This window comes from Diabrotica virgifera, chromosome 5 (assembly GCF_917563875.1).
Source record: "Diabrotica virgifera virgifera chromosome 5, PGI_DIABVI_V3a".
NCBI classification, from domain to species: Eukaryota; Metazoa; Arthropoda; class Insecta; order Coleoptera; family Chrysomelidae; genus Diabrotica; species Diabrotica virgifera.
The window spans coordinates 75,577,293-75,595,739 of record NC_065447.1 but is presented as its reverse complement, the minus strand read 5'-3'; the positions used below and the strand labels follow the sequence as shown (position 1 = coordinate 75,595,739).

The following is an 18,447-nucleotide window of genomic DNA, read 5'->3' as shown; positions in this document are numbered from 1 at the left end:
CCGAGATAATTGAGACGTTCCATATATAAAGCTCACTCTGTATAGAAAAGCTGTGCCTGTATTTTTGCAAAATTTTATGTGAAGTTCTGATATTTTCAGTTCTTTTTATTTATACAGTGGAACCCCGATAAGTCGGCCCCCGATAACCCGGACCGATTTTCATCAGATAAACATTTTGATTTTCAATATTTTGTATTTTTCAATTTATTTGTGGCTTATTTCCCATCAAAATAGTTAATTATCAGACAAACCTTTCAACAATAAAAATGTATGTAATATAATATTTGAAAGATAATGTGTATGTATGTAATTTGAACTATACGATATTAAAAATGACTCATAGCACACGCCGCAGAAACAACAGCCACCTGTCTGTAGTACCTATTCCTTTTTATTTCAAACTGTCTTAGCATTGTTTAGGAAAGACTATTTAAAAAATTCTTTTATAAACAATGGTCTTTAGTTTTCACTGTTCTTAAATAACATTACATCGTTGTGACTGTATTGTGTGTCTTGTATTGTTTGTTCCCTTCTGTCTGCTTACGTTTGTGTTTGGTGTTTTTTTTTAGTAATTTTAATGAGTACGTACTGTGCATATTTATAAATATATTTCATGTTATTTCAATTCTAACGGAGTTTATCTGTAAGTATACCGTATTTGATTAATTTTTACCATATTCTCCGGCTATCTCGGATTTTCGATAACCCGGATCGGCCGCGGTCCCGATTAATCCGAGTTATCGAGGTTTCACTGTAATACGAATTTCACTATGTTGTCGGTTTCGCATTTTTGGTTAGATCTGATTTTTGTATGTGATTTCACACAAACTTCCCAGCTGCAAGAGATTTGAATATGCGAATGATCTAACAGATGATTGTTCACTCTTAGTAGTCCTGTCGCCAGGGGGGGTACAACGGCCTCGTTAATTCAGATGGACTTACTCAAGTTTTTTTTATGTATTTTGACCCGTAGAACACGAATTTTTTGGGTAACAGTTGATCCGAATGTCGATAAGATTGTTATAGACCAAGAACTTGAGGAATCAAATAACAGCGATTTTTGGCAAAACAAAACAATATTTTGTATTTTTTGGGCCATTTTAAGTAAAAAATATTTCTACAAGTTTTTTCGTAGGATGCACAGTTTTCGAGATAAACGCGGTTGAACTTTAAAAAAATCGAAAAATTGCAATTTTTGAACCCGAATAACTTTTGATTAAAAAATAAAATAGCAAGTCTGCTTACCGCATTTGAAAGTTTAAGTCAAATTATATCGGTTTTGATTATTTGCATTGGTAAAAATTTATTTTTTTATTGTTTAACAAAGCTATAAACACGTAGGGTTTCCCGTGCTTTTACATGCGTTTTAACGCATGTAACGTAGAAATAGTCTTGATTGCACTAGTACCTATTCTACCTACTCGTTCGATTTTAAATGAGAAATCATAGAAACATCACTCACGCACTAGTTGTTTGTAGCTTTGTTTAACAATAACACAATAAATTTTTAGCAATGCAAATAATCAAAACCCACATAATTTGACTTGAACTTTCAAAGGCGCTAAGCAGAATTGCTATTTTATTTTTTAATTAAAAGTTATTCGGGTTTAAAAATTGCAGTTTTTCGATTTTTTCAAAGTTCAACCGCGTTTATCTCGAAAACTGTGCATCCTACTAAAAAACTTGTAGAAATATTTTTTGCTTAAAATGACCCAAAAAATACAAAATATTGTTTTGTTTTGCCAAAAATCGCTGTTATTTGATTCCTCAAGTTCTTGGTCTATAACAATCTTATCGACATCCGGATCAACTGTTACCCAAAAAATTCGTGTTCTACGGGTCAAAATACATAAAAAAAACTTGGGTAAGTCCATCTGAATTAACGAGGCCGTTGTACCCCCCCTGGCGACAGGACTATAGTGAATAATTTAAAAAGCAGAGGCTCATACCAAGTCTAAATAAGACTGTGAAGCAAACTGCTTTCTCCTAAATAACACGAAAAGCAAACTATCAACAGAACGTTTTTTTTTTAATAATACTGTGCTCAAATATCAACAGCATCTCAAATAATTTGGAGGCACTATCTTAAAAAAAAACAAATACAAAATACCGCCTCGCAAGTTAGGAACACACAACAATATTATCCAAAAGCACTGTGGAGCCTCGTGAGAAGATGCAGCAAACACATTCAGAATTTCAGCTTTGAGTCTGGTATGCTCCGTGGCTGAATTCTGTGCACCAGTTTGGCTCTAAAATTATTGAAGTCCAATTCATTCGTTATCTGGTTTAGGAATATGAGCTAAGATCATACTCTCACGATCCACAGTGGTTCCAAATGCTGAAAACGTGGTGATAGGGTAAAATAAGTCTCTATTTAGAGATTTTTATGTTTTAGTTGTTTTCTAATACTACCGTAGAGTCGTAATACACGGGTATAAGGATCAGAACGGAGCTATTCTTATTCATAGCTCAGGGAAAAGTGAACCATGTACGACGTTATTTTGGCCGGCAGTGAAAGAGAAAACGAATGCGTATATTGAAAACGCTGTAAAACGTTTTGTAGTTTATCAATTTTATCACTGTAAAGCAGATTCTTCTTCTTCAAATATGTATTAATATAAGATAAAATTTTACTAAAAATTTGATAACAATAAATGCATAAAATTTGTTAATAAATAAACAGTAAAAATATACTTGAAATAATCAAAATTTCGTAAAAAATAATTCAAAAAGTACATAATTCTGCATTATTCTGAGATTAATGTTCATTAATCTCAAAATGTAGAGTAAGAAGATACAGAATAACATTGGTTTAACTGCCTATGCATTGCTGGCAGTTGTTTGAATACAAAAGTGTGAAATGACGCATACTACATGATACTGACGATTGTTGAGTATGTACGGGCGGTTGTACATAAGTAAGAGGTTCTGAATATTATACTTCAAAAGAAAAATGTATCGGTAATCAGCAATTTCCAAAGTCCCTTATAATATAAAATTTCAAAAAAATATGCGTTTAAAATACAATTTTCGAATTCCTTTCGGCCACATTTGATCCGCCATTTTGTTTTAAAAAAAAAGTAATGTCAGATTTGTAAAAAATTTGTGTTTTGATTGATATTTTCAATGTCTTTCCGCCATGTAGAAACCGCCATTTTGTTTAAAAAAAATAATGTCAAATTCGTAATCAGCGATGCCAAAAACTCTTAAGTACAAAAGTAATCCCGAAGGGTATGAACAATATACGCTTTTAAAGGTTCATTACCACGTTTTCGGCATTTGGATCCAATGGATTTCGTCGCTGCAACACTCAGAATTACTTTAAATTTACACTACTATTGACCCCACTCTATGGGTTAGAACTACATATAAAATTTGTGGTAGCTCGCTATGCAAGATCAAATGACATCCCGACTTAACTATTGTTATAAATTAGGTAAGGTGAACTGACTAAACGACCAACAACGATTATAATTCACTCAATTACAGGACAATAGGAAAACATTTTACTTGAACATGACTGACATTGTATTTTCTATATTTTTCTTGACCTTACATTATTGGAACTTCTATATTGTCAAATACATAAAGTGTGTACAACTATAGAGCAACATCTACTTTTAACGTATAGTCTAACACTCTCCCTCAACATGAAAAGTAGATAAGCTAAACAATTTTGGTATCTTTCTAACACGCGTAGGGTAACGCCTAGATTCTTGAACACCATCACTATTTCTTTCTTCTCTATTACCTTCTTGACGTTCACTAGTACTTTCTACACTTTCCATATTCTCAGATTTCACAATTTCATTGACACTTTTCACTTCTTTGGAATTTTCATTTACATTAAAACATTCCGACTGATTCTGGTTCACTGATTCGGCTTTATCTTCTACAATTCGCAAATTGCATGCAGCCTCAGGTTTAAATTGTACGTCGTGGCTCGATACGATTCTTCTTTCAGATGGAATCCATATTCTAAAACCATCCCTGTCATTCACGTAACCAACCAAATAACCATGTATCGCCTTATCATCAAATTTACTGCGAAAATTATTGTTTACGTGAACATAACATTCAGTGCCAAATATTCTTAAATGTTTCAAACTCCCAACTGGCTTTCCATACCACAATTCATAGGGACTTTTATTCTCAATTGATGAATTTCCTGTGCGATTCAGAAGATACACTGCAGTATTGCATGCTTCTGCCCACAATTCTTTGGACAACTTGCATGGGTTTAACATGGAACGAGCACACTCTACAATGGTACGGTTTTCCCTTTCAGCAACACCATTCTGCTGAGGTGTATAGGGTGGAGTGATACAATGCTCTATACCTCTACTCGCAAGAAGTTCAGATACCTTTCTATTGTCAAACTCTTTCCCTCCATCGCATCTCAGTTGCTTTACTACATGGCCATTTGTAGTTGATTCATTTAAAAAAATTTCTAAGAAGGTACATACACATACCTCACTTTTGTGTTTCATAAAGAAAACTTTACGAAACTTACTAAAGTCATCTCTAAAACATACGTAATAACGTGCTCTTCCCAGTGATTCTATAGACATGGGTCCATTCACATCTGCATGGATCTGCTCACCAGTGACTTATGGCCGATTGATCCTAGTTTTAAATGGCAATCTATGCATTTTTCCAATTGCACATCCATCGCAAAAGCTTTCTTTGCACCCATCAATGTCTATATTTATTTTCTTCAAGACCCTCTCTACGTGTTGCTTATGCTGATGACCAAATCTTTCATGATATACTTGTAACATATCTGTTGACTCTATTAAGTTTGCTTGAATAGTATTGGTCGGTCTCATAACACGTATATCAAGTGCATACAGGCCATTACTGAAGTACCCAGTCATTACAGATTCAAGAGTATTTTTATCATGTAGATTTACGTCTTTTTCGTCGAGTACTGTAACGAACCCTCTTTGTGCAGCAGCTTTCACAGAAAACAAATGAGCGCTTGCTTGAGGAACATAAAAAACATTCTTCAATTCAGCATCTTTCCAATTCTTATTCAGACGCGTTTGAATTTTCACCGTTCTTTGTCCTTGGGCTAACATACATACATACATCCTTCTTACCAAGTGATATTTTTTCGGGTTCGGCAAACTCTGTATAAGATGAGAAATATTGCTTATCTGTAGTGATATGATTTGTGGCTCCACTGTCACAATACCATTTCCCAGCTTCAACACAATTGTTAGATGAGGCACTTAAAACAACAGACAAAAAAGCAGCACTTTTATCCTTACCTACATTCTCAGCAGATTTTTTCAATGGACACTCTCTCGCCCAATGCAATGGCCTAATTTCTTGCATTTATGACATGGAAATTTCTCTTTTGCACGATGTACATTTTTCTTTGACTTCGTAGCAGTTGTACTTTGGCTCTGTTTGTATTTTTCTGTCGGGCTATTGCGTGCAACAAACGCAAAAGATTCTGTGGTACTTTGGTCACGTAATTCAATGGCACACAATTTCTCAATCAATAAACTCAAAGGTTGATTCTTTGATGGTATCGTGTCCCACAAATCTTTGAAATTATCAAAATCTTTACCCAAAGTTAATAAGATCCGACCATTTAACATTCTTTCGAATAAAACATTTTCATCATGCTTCTGCAATTCATCATTAAAATCTACAGTTTCTGCAACTTCGCAACATGTGTACTAATATCTTCTCTTTCATCACGCTGGACTCTAAAAAAGGCTTCAATTATTAACATGTTTAACCGTTGTGTACTGATATGTACGTTCAAATCGCGCACGTAATTTGTCCCATATTTCACTAGCGTGAGTACATGTCAACACGAGCTCGGCAACAGTTTTTTCTAGCGTACCTGCTAACAAACTTGCCGCTTTTGCATCGTCTTTTAACCACTGTTGATGCTTCTCTACTTCCAATGAAGTTGAATCTTCAATAACCTTGGGACACTTACGCACACCGTTCACAATGTCTTCAAGTGCATACGCTCGTAATAACATCGAAACGTGCCATTTCCATTTTGTCCAGTCTTCAGGACCCTCAAGTTTGTCGACTTGAATTTTATAATCGTTATTGCTGGTCGCCATATTTTTTCACCTGTTCACAGTTCACACATGAGCTGGACCCGTAACCTGTTATAAATTAAGTAAGGTGAACTGACTAAATGACCAACAACGATTATAATTCACTCAATTACGGGACAATAGGAAAACCTTTTACTTGAACATGACTGACATTGTATTTTCTATATTTTTCTTGACATTACATTATTGGAACTTCTATATTGCCAAAGTATGTACAAATATAGAGTAACGTCTACTTTTAACGTTGTATATTCTAACAACTATCTTCAAAGGTTAATTTTTATGTACAAAATACAAACCAATGTGGAGACACACTGTACAAGAATCATAATATGTAAACCAAATAACATAAAACAAAAGTTTGTAAACTTTTATGGACGCTAATAAACGATAACGATATTAGCCTCTATCTATTCTATACAATAGCTCCAAATAGAAATAGGTATATTATCGATCAGACAGAACATTAAAATTTTATATATTCTCTGACAGTACTACATGACATCGCATCGGAGTCAGAGACGACAAATTTGTAAATGTGGGTCAAACACGAATTTGCCATATTGTGCAAATTCACATTTCACTTTATAGGTCACAGTTCGTAAAACGATTGTCATCTTCTTGCTTGTTATTGTAGGACCGAACTAAGGCACAATATCATCACAAATATCTTGTTGACATTTAAAAAGACGAGATTTTATGGCAGTACAACAAAATAAACTGGGAAATAAAGGGGCGGCAATATTATCTCTTACAAAAAAGTTTATTGGGCGATATAAGTAGGTCGCCACGCAGAGCTACTTAAGGAGTTAAATGGGTCTTGAAGGGAAAAAACAACATGTATTCAAATAATTGTATTTTAAAAACTAAAAATCTATTTTATTTAAAATTTCCACACAGAAAAGTTAAGAATTTAAATAAGTTGCAAAAACACAATTCAGCTAAAAATATTGAAAATTATTACATCTACATTACGTCTACATTAGGCAGAATATTTTGGTGCAGTTTTATCTCACATCAAACATTCGAACTTTTTATTATAGTTTATGCCCTTTGAATGAATTTTCCTCGCATATTTTTTAGCATTTTTAAGACTCTATGGAGTTTCTAAGCGTTATCTTACAAATTGATGGACTGGCGGTACTCGCAGAGTTCAACTGGTTTTAACACGTTAACGGACGTGGCATGACGGCAATACTCGTTCAAAACGAACCGATCGTTGTCACGACGGCTATAGCTGCAAAAATGTGCATTTACGAACGTACAAATAGAAGCATTAGTGTCATGTTTTGGAAACAATTTTTTAGCCAAACATATTTATGATTTTACCGTTTACTTTTTGTTTTTTATGATTTTACATTTGAAATATAAATAAAAAAGTGGTACAGTGGCTGTATTGTAGACTAGCGCGAAGATTATGTTTTCTATATTTTTAAAAATTAAATAATATTTGCAAATTTAATGAATTAATTTTATTATTGATTTATTATTATGTTTAATTAATTCTGGTGTTTTATCTGCCCAAAACCACATTACAATATTGGGACCGTGCAAGTTCGGCAAAGCGACACCTATTTCTACGCTCTGCAACTTTATTCGCACTTTTAATTATATTGGCCAATTATATTAGTCCTGGTTACTGGATAATTGTCAAGGCCATAGTCCAAAAAAATAATAAGAAGAAAAAATAAGATTCAGGTTATGTTATTAAAACGTAAACAATTGTATGTAGTAAATAAAATTAGTTATTAAAATGCAGTACTGCAAGCAAAATACAATTAATTAAATTTACCTTTATATAATAATTGCATATCATATCAACATTGTGGAGCAACATATAATTGTTCTTCTTAAATGACAGTAGATATGAAATGTACGTCAATTTGACAATTTCAATTGACAATATGAATTATTTAAGAAAGTTGTAATATTTCTCCGCTATTCGCGCACGATCGTTTCTCAATTCCATTCCAAGTACTTGCACACCGCGAATACAGGGTGTTTGGTAAATAATGGACTAAAGCTTAACCATAGATTCCTGAGCTTAAAATAGGTCGATTTAAGCGAACTTACCTTAGTACCAAAGTTGATAATAACCGAAATACAGGGTGTCAAAGTTAAACTTTTATTTTATTTATTCTTGAATATTTCCTGACAGACATGGGATAAAAACACGAAATTTGGTAAGCGGGGGTTTTTGGGATGAGATATCTAAATTCGCTACCAAAAACGATGTATTACCCAGAGGGCGCTACATGCGTCTTTCATCGCTCATTTAATACGTTTAATTTTTTTATCCCTCACTCCACGTACTTTTTGAAGGAAAATTTTTATTCTCTTATTTACTTAAAAAAGGATTTTTACATTCATCTCGCTAAACTCAACTGTTTTCGAGATAAACGCATTTGAAGTCTGCGATACATATTTTTTTCATAATATCATTGTTATTAGACCCGAAAAATAAACTTGAAACCATAATAATTGTGCCAGTTCTCATTTCTCATTTGAAGAAATTTGCGATACATTTTTGTAAATTTGTATGGTTTAAAGTTATTTTTCGGGTGTAAATACAATGATATTATGCAAAAATTATGTTGCCTCGCAGATTTAAAATGCGTTTATCTCGAAAACGGTTGAGTTTAGTGAGATAAATGTAGTATACCTTTTTTAAGCAAAATATTAAAGAATAAAAATTTTGATTCAAAAGGTATGTAGAGTGGGTAATATAAAAATTGAACCTATTAATTGAGCGGTGAAAGGCGTATGTGGCGCCCTCTGGGTAATGCATCTTTTTGGCGAATTTAGATTTCTCGTCCGAAAAAACCCCTGCTTACCAAATTTTGTGTTATACCATGTCTGTTAAGAAATATTCAAAAATAAATAAAAAAAGTGTAACTTTGACACCCTGTATTTCGGTTATTATCAACTTTTGGACTGAGGTAAGTTAGCTTAAATCGACCTATTTTAACCTCAGGAATCTAAGGTTAAGCTATGGTCCATTCTTTACCGAACACCCTATATAAATACAGTTCAGACGGGTACTCGCGAGTCCTTAAAAAAATGTACCAATGCATAAAATACATATTTTTACACTTAATGCACCAAAATCCATGGTTTAATTTATACTCGTCTTTTTGTCTGGCTGCACATAAATGTCAACAATTTCGAAGTTTAAATTTAAATTGTTTTTCAATTAATCCAACATTCGTTTGTGTAATCAATAATGGAAAACACTGTCATTTTGTCAAAATATAAGCAAAACACAAACTAAACTTGTTTTAAATTTTTCTTTCACATTATAAAAAAGTTGTACATAATTTAAAATGTTTGGAACTTACGACAACAATTGATAACTTCACACGGACGTTGTCTTTTAAATGTTTAAAATAACAATTACACTTTTATAAAAAAGAACTTTTTTATAATAAAACCTTTTTATTATTTATAGGAAAGAATATAAAATAATTTAACGATAAACGATTTAACGATAAAATGCTTAAAACTCCAAAAATTACACTCTAATAAAAATAGTTATTTATGAAACAGTTCGTGAAGTATGCTTTTTGCGAACGCACGCAATTTTTAGAGCACGAGCAACAACGGAGCTAGTGCTATAAATCGCGTAAGTTCGCAAAAAGTCCTTCACGCACAGTTCCATACAATATTTTATCTACGATAAACAAATATAAAAACTGTAACTCTTCGTCACTGGAATTCATTTCTATTCTACAATTTTTAAAACTTTGACATTTACTACAAACTACTTTCAAACCACAAAACTGCCAAAAATTTTGTTGTAAGTCATTGCTCATATTGTCATCCCCACGACAACGCGAAAGTTAAGGATATTTGATTATATGAAAGTGTGCCAAAAAACCCATTGAAAGTGTGCGAAAAAGTTAATCCCATTTAAAATACATTGTTACTTCACGCACACTTTAAACTCTTCACGCACTGCTATCTATAATGACAGTTTTCACAAACTAAAAACTTATACATAATATGACAGAGTAGATAATAGTTGATTTTCGGACGATGATTTTCGGAACATGGAATATTCAAGGAATCTCTACAAAACATAATATTTTTGAAGAACTAACAATGAATCGCATAGATATCTGCGCTCTAACAGAAACAAAAAAGAAAGGAACTGGAATGGAACAAAAGGAAAACTACATTCATATCTACAGCGGAGTGAAGAAGGAGAACAGAGCAAAGTCAGGAGTATCATTTGCAATACGCAAGAAATATAAGAAAAGTATAAAAGATTGGGAATACGTAAATGAACGAATTTTAAGAGTAGGTCTAAAACTCTATAACAGAGAATTAGAAATATTTGTTGTATATGCTCCTACCGATGATTCAAACCAGGATGTAAAAGATAAATTTGAGGAAAGCCTAGCGGACACCATCTCAAAAATCAGCAACCGAAAAGAGATTATCATGATGGGCGACTTCAATGCCAGAACTGGGTCAAAGATCAATGACGACATTGTGGGAAGATTTGGCGAAGAAACTGTTAACAACAATGGAACAAGACTTGTGGGACTATGTGAAGCGTATTCCTTACGGATAACGAATGGATTTTTTCAACACAGATCCATCCATAAATACACATGGACGCAGCCAACCCGACAATTGAAATCGATTATAGATTACGTCATCATGAAGCAGAAATCATCAATTGTGACGAAAGATGTACGAGTCTATAGAGGTGCAGAATGTGGAACTGACCACTTTTTACTCAGAGCAGATCTATACTTTCCATATATCTTGAACAACAAAATTGAAGAGACCCAGGAAGAGATTACAGAAGAACACCCGCCTCAGTACAAATACAACATCGACGCACTGAAAGATAATTCAATCTCCTTTCTTTTTAAATTAAGACTGAGCCAAAAGATAACCAATACACAGTTTAATACAAGAACAGCAGATGAAAAATATGATCGGCTAAAAAAGTGCTTACATGAAGCTGCATTCGAAGCGTTAGGGGAAAAATCCTCAAATAACACTAATCACCCTTGGTTTACAGATTCTTTAAAAGAAAAGACGAGGGAAAAAAAAGAAGCATATCAAAAATGGCTCAGTACCAATTGCTCAGAAGACCGAAAAACCTACGCAAGAATAAGAATGGAAACAAAAAAAGAAGTGATTAAAACCAAAGAAAATATGTGGCTGAAGAAATGTGAAGAAATAGACACTCTTATGGGAGGAACAAAAAGCAGAGAAGCTTGGAGAACAATATCAAATACAAGACAAAACGTACAAGAAAGATGCCAGATATCCCTTATAAGTGTAAACGAGTGGGAAACATACTTTAGAAACCTATTGCAAGAGAATAGACAGGAATATGTAAGGCAAACCATCATCGCCCCAAACAACCTGGAACAACTAGAAGATATAACTATTCGAGAACTAGAACTAACGTTAAGAGAAATGAAAAACAATAAAGCTCCTGGTCCCGGAGGTATTCCAATTGAACTCATTAAGCACAGCACGACACAGGCAAAAGAAATTTTAGTTGAAATATTCAACGGATGCCTTACAGGCAATAGTGGCGTGCCCTCTGAGTGGAAAAACTCCATAACTACCCCTATATACAAAAAGGGTGGTAGAAAAAATTGTAAAAATTACAGAGGCATTAGTGTGACCAGCTCAGTTGGAAGACTGTACGGACGAATAATAAAGAAACGGATAGAAAAGGAGTGGCAAGATTCCGAAGAACAAAGTGGATTTAGGGCAGGTAGATCATGCACAGATAACATTTTCTGCATAAGGCAATTACTAGAAAAACGTTCTGCTAGAAATCTAGAAACTCACATGGTATTTGTAGACTTAAAAAAAGCATACGATACCGTTCCCAGAGGAAAAATGTTTGAGGTATTACAACAAACCACTTTAAATAGAAAATACATCCAAACAATAAAAGATCTCTATGCTAATGCAACAACAGCAATTAAAATTGGAACGAAACTTTCAAATACCTTTGAAACTTCGAAAGGCCTTTTGCAGGGATGCTGTCTGTCGCCCACTTTATTTAAAATTTACCTTACACATGTGTTAAAATATTGGACTAGGAAATGCCAAACAATGGGGATACCAGTAGGAGATTCTTATTTGTATACGTTGCTATTTGCTGACGACCAAGTTGTGATTGCTGCTGATAAAGATGACGCCAGTTACATGATTAGAAAATTGAAAGAGGAGTACCAAAAATGGGGTTTGGAAATGAGCATGGAGAAAACTGAATACCTTGTAGTCGGAGGTGATACTGAAGACTTAGAATTAGAAGGGGAATACATAAAAGGATGTGATGAATTTAAATATCTAGGTTCAATTTTTGACAAAAACTCCACATGCGATCAAGATATAGAATATCGAATAAGCCAAGGAAGAAAAGCTATAAAACAGCTAAATGGCATTTGGTGGAGTACAGGACTGCAAAATCAGACAAAGAAAAAAATCTACCAAACTATCGTGGAAGGAATTGTCCTGTACAACTCGGAAGTGTGGGAAGTAAAAGACCGACAAAATAAAAGACTTCAAGCTTTAGAAATGGACGCGCTTAGAAGAAGCTGCAGAATATCTAAACTGCAGCATATCCCAAACGAAGAAATAAAAGAAAGAATGGAAGTAGAAAAGGATATTATAGACAGAATAGAACAAAAAAGATTAATATGGTACGGGCATGTCCAGAGAATGGGACCAACAAGATGGCCCAAGAAAATGATCCAGTATGTACCACCCGAGAGAAGAAAAAGAGGCAGACCGAAGAGAACATGGATACAAGATGTAGAGAAAGCAATGAACAGTAGACAACTCAACGAGGAAGATATTCGTGACCGAAAAGCATGGCGAATAGGATGCGGGAAACGGCGAATGCTGTAGAACACCCGATATATATAAGATAATAGTTATTTATGAAACAGTTCGTGAAGTATACTTTTTGCGAACGCACGCGAATTTTAGAGCACGAGCGACAACGGAGCGAGTGCTATAAATCGCGTAAGTTCGCAAAAAGTACTTCACGCACAATTTCATACAATATTTTATCTACGATAAATAAATAAAAAAGCTGTAACTCTTCGTCACTGGAATTCATTTAACTTTGACATTTAAAAATTCTAACTACTTTCAAACCACAAAACTGTCAAAACTTTTGTTGTAATTCATTGCTCATATTGTCATCACTATCGCATCGCGAAAGTTAAGGATTGTCACCATGACAACGCGAAAGTTAAAAACAGTGCGAAAAAGTAAATCCCATTTAAAATACATTGTTACTTCACGCACACTTTAAATCCTTCACGCACTGCTATCTATAATCACAGTTTTCACAAACTAAAAATTTATACATAATATGACAGAGTAGAAAAAGTACTTTTGATAATGTCACGGTTTTGTTATTGTACATGTACACCTGGTTCCAAAAAAAACTGATACGACTCTTGACGCGTATTTTGTAGAAAATTGAGCAGTGTATTTTGAAGGATAAATACTTAATAATTACATACTGTCACTGCCAAATCTTAAAATTTGTCAGATAGCTTATTCTGTTCCACGGTTATTAGACTTTATTATTAATCTTTATTATTAATACTTTCTCCGCAACTGAGGGTATCTTATCAACTGTATTGTTTTTAAACAATAGATGATAAAATAAAAATATTGACAGTTCAAAAATGTGAACATTATTGCATTGTGTGTGGCCTAAGTTTGGGCTGAAAACTGAAATGTATTACATTTTTACAAAATTTTGGAATATGTTTAATTACGTAGACCAATTTTAACAGTTGTTTTCAATACAGATTTGAATCATCTACAAATAGTTTCTAATGTCTTTTGATGTCAAATAATTAGGGAAGCTGGAATTCAACAGTTTAGAATTTTACATTGAGTTAATGCAAAATTGTGACGCATGTCAAAATTCTCAATGTATTTTAATTGTATTCATTTTTTTTTCGAATCCTGAGAAAGCTAATAAATATTTTTGAAAAATTTAAACTCAGAATGAAAGACTACATTATTACCGAGGGCTGAAAGTCCCTGAAAACTTCTATAATATTTATTTTAATAAGTTACAGGGCTGAAAATAAAAAAAAGTGTGATATTTAATTTCAAATATTTCATTCAATAGAAACTGCTTGTTTATTCTAAGGGGCTTTCCGCCCTCGGTAATAAAATGTAATCTTTCATCCTGCGTTTAAATTTTTCTAAAAAACTTATTAGTTCTTTCATGAATCAGTTGTTTGTTGTTTGTTTATTTTATTATTTGTCTGTCATAATAAATATAATGTCAGATCAATCAAATACACTGCTCAACATGATGAAATCTTACTAAGAGTCGTATCAGTTTTTTTAGGAACCGGCTGTACATTGTAGGACACAACATATTTGGAAAGAATAATTAACTTATTAAATATGAATTTTTGGTATGTGTATTAACTGTTATTTATAATTATGATTCCAAAAATTACACTAGTATAAAATAGTATTTTTTAAAATACCACTGTTGTTTAAAATGGTATATATAATTTTAAGTATATAAAGTTTTAATTATTTATTAAAACAATTAAAAAAAGATACGCAACAGCCGGGTTCCAACTGGGGACCTCTCGATCTGCAGTCTAATGCCACTGAGGCACCATCAATTTGTAGATATCGATTTATAACGTAATTTAAAATATCATTGCATTAGTCACATTTTTAAAATAGTTTGAAATAAAAAAAATATCGATTTATCCATACAGTGTGATTGGTCAGTAAAGCTTTGTAGATCCGTTATAAGTAATAGATAGTAATAAAAGTTAATAACAAAAATTGTTCCAACTCTGATTACAGATTGATAATCAGTAATCGTAATTTGTAAGTTTTAGACAATTATTCAGTAATGGCTTACTTAAAATTTGGATAGATTTAGACCCGTAATTATTAATAATTTTGCTCTGAAAAATGAAAATATCTCGAAAACTAATAAATTTACACATAGGGAATGTTATACAAAAATTATAGTATGGTAATGGTACTTTTCGATAATGATATAAAATACAGGGTGTTCTATTTAAAATTACTGAGAAAATAATGTACTTGCGTTTTGACTCACCCTGTATTCAATATAAAGAAAATTAGCAAAACAAACATTTACGAAAATTTTGACAATAATTAAAAAAATATGACGTCAATAAACCATTGACCTTTTGCTTGCTTTTATTTATACAGGTAGTTAAACTTGTTACGATTTTCATATAAAATTGGTTATAACTTTGTAAATACCCCGTACAATATACCAAAACTTTATATTTTTGTAATCGAAAAGTTACGAAGATTTCGAATATAAAATAAAATACAGGGTGTTCTATTTAAAAAAACATAAGTTTGGTCTGCCACTATGTTATCGAACACCCTGTAACATTCTAACTAATTTTGTAATATAAAGCTCAAAGTTCGCTACAATTTTTGTTATTAAGTTTTATCGCTATACATTACTATAACGGATCTACGGAGCTTCACCCCACTAATAATTAATCGCCCTGTATAATAGCAGTTAAATATTGCATTGTTAGCTAGTTCTAAGCTATCCTGAAAATTTCAGGTGTCTAGGCAGCCTAGAACTATTTTTAAAATGGATTACAAAATTTGCGGAGTCCGTGACATCAACCAAGCCAAGTATATAAAAAGATTTTAAAATTGTTTAAATTTACCAAATTTTGGATCCAGTAATTTTTCTCGTGTTACAATAAATTAAGGGGTTACATAGGTCTTGAGGGTATAAAAATTACTTATGCTAAAAATTATTTTTATTAACTCTTAAAAAAATTTTCAGCCAAAAATATCCATTTTTATCCATTTCACAGCAATTTTTCGCCAACAGTCTTTTTACTTGCGGTGGACATGATATATCTAGGTCTAGCTTCATCTGAAATCAAAAAAATAAAAAAATTGCTAATAGTTTATACCTCTGGCTAGTGAATGAACGAAGGAATTTTTATTAAGTGAAATGGTTTTTGTTTTATACAAAAAAATACTTTGAAAATGATCTAATTTGAAAAATTAAAAATTGGGGTCGAAAATGTGTTTACTTGTAATGTAAAACCTTCAAATTTCGTTCTTTTTAATTCTTTCGTTCTTTCATTAGCCAGAGGTATAATCTAGAAGAAAATTTTTAATTTTTTGATTTCAGATGAATTTAAACCCAGATATCATGTCCACGGCAAGAAAAAAGGCTATTGACGAAAAATTGCTGTGAAATGAAAAAAAAATATTTTTGGCTAAAATTTTTTTAGACTACTTTAAGTACATACTTTAGGTACTTTTATATGTCTTAATTCCAAATAAAAATAATTTTTAGTTTTCGAGATATATTTTTTTTAAAGTCATTTTTATACCCCAATTACCCCTTACAAGAATTATATTTTATCGTTAGTAGAAATATCTTGACTCTTCAGCATTTTATAATAAATCTCAAAGTAGAAGTACTTACTCAGGACCTGCAGAAACCCGCTCGATTTACCGTTTGTTGGAAATCAACCGGCCGACCGAATACGTAGAGACAATTAGGTTTCGAATCGAAATGACTATCCAGAAAGAGTATGTTGAATCAAACATCCGCACAGATTGTTAACTCGTTTCCTTACCTGAAATTAAAAATAAAGGAAATTAAAAATGAATTATAATTAAATGCAGTATTTACACTACTTACATAAGACATGGTTTATCAATAATTAAGTATAATATAATACCAATGATATATTGAAAATCATTGCTTACTGCATTTTGATCAAGTGTATGTGTACTATTCCCAACAATATTTTAACAATTTTGAGGCAAAATTTGTTCAATTAGTCCAGAAAGCCACTGCGCATCCGCTAGGAAAAATATTCTAATTCAGATTTTTTGCACAATCTTACTCAAAAAGGACTCCTTTTAACAAATTGGCATGTTGCCAGGACCAAAAGGTGGTCAAAAATTTTTTAAACGTTTTTTTTTTGTTTTTTTCCTAAAATTATTTTTTTTGCATGGAAAAAAGATTTTTTAGGTTTTTTGGATCATTCCAAACAGAAAAGGTCTTTAGTGACTTTTCTCTAAAAATGATATTCTTTAAACATCGATTGATGAAATCCCGAAGAGTTTTTTGCAATACAGTATTCAAAACTCCTTTGTTTTTTAATTGCCAATCAAGCGTGCGCGACACTATTTTCCACCGACAGTATGGTGCAAATGAAAGGAATAAATTCGTTATTTCGTAAACCGGCGACTTTAAGGAAAAATCCCGAAACAGGTCGATTTTTATTTTTAAGTTATGATATTGTGGCATATATGGTATACTAGTGACGTCATCCATCTGGACGTGATGACGTAATCGATGATTTTTTTAAATGAGAATAGGGGTCGTGTGCTAGCTCATTTGAAAGGTTCTTCAACTCTCTATTCAGTAATATAAACATTTACATAATTATTTATACAGAGTGTCCAAAAATTTTTTATTAATTAAATTATTTGACAAAAAAATAAGTAGAAGGACACCCTGTATAAATAATTATGTAAATGTTTACATTACTGAATAGAAAATTGAAGAACCTTTCAAATGAGCTACCACACGACCCCTATTCTCATTTAAAAAAATCATCGATTACGTCATCACGCCCAGACGGATGACGTCACTAGTATACGATATACGCCACAATATCATAACTTAAAAATAAAAATCGACCTGTTTCGGGATTTTTCCTTAAAGTCGTCGGTTTACGAAATAACGAATTTATTCCTTTCATTTGCACCATACTCTCGGTGGAAAATAGTGTCGCGCACGCTTGATTACCAATTAAAAAACAAACTAGTTTTGAATATGGTATTGAAAAAAATTCTTCGGGATTTCATCAATCGATGTTTAAAGAATATCTACTTACCTTGGCAACATTCAAATTTTCAGTTTTTCACATAGTTCTTGAGGGTTAAAAATGGCCGATTTCGCAATTTTTCAATTTTTAATCGCTTATATGTCAAAAACTATCATTTTTAGAGAAAAGTCACTAAAGGCCTTTTCTGTTTGGAATGATCCAAAAAACCTAAAAAAAACTTTTTCCATGCAAAAAAAATAATTTTAGGAGAAAAACAAAAAAAAAACGTTTAAAAAATTTTTGACCACCTTTTGGTCCTGGCAACATGCAAATTTGTTAAAAGGAGTCCTTTTTGAGTAAAATTGTGCAAAAAATCCGAATTAGAATATTTTCCCTAGCGGATGCGCTGTGGCTTTCTGGACTAAATTGAAAGTATAATAAATGTACTAAATTATGTCTATTCTGTTAACTTACACTGATTGCGGATTTAGTAAATAAGCAACGATTCAACTGAACAA

At 32.5% G+C, this 18,447-nt stretch overlaps 1 protein-coding gene across 2 annotated transcripts in view; it reads right to left on the bottom strand.

The window, feature by feature from the left end:
- The window catches only part of LOC114326685 (F-box/WD repeat-containing protein 1A), a 321,344-nt gene that overhangs the window by 246,768 nt on the left and 56,129 nt on the right, over positions 1-18,447 (bottom strand). Inside the window, exon 1 of one of the 2 annotated variants that reach the window (XM_050650155.1) lies at positions 16,573-16,716. The exons of the other annotated variant lie outside the window; for it this stretch is intronic. The gene's annotated coding sequence lies outside the window, so the exon portion shown is untranslated. Of the gene's footprint in view, positions 1-16,572; positions 16,717-18,447 lie in introns of those variants that run through there. 2 annotated transcript variants of the gene reach the window in all.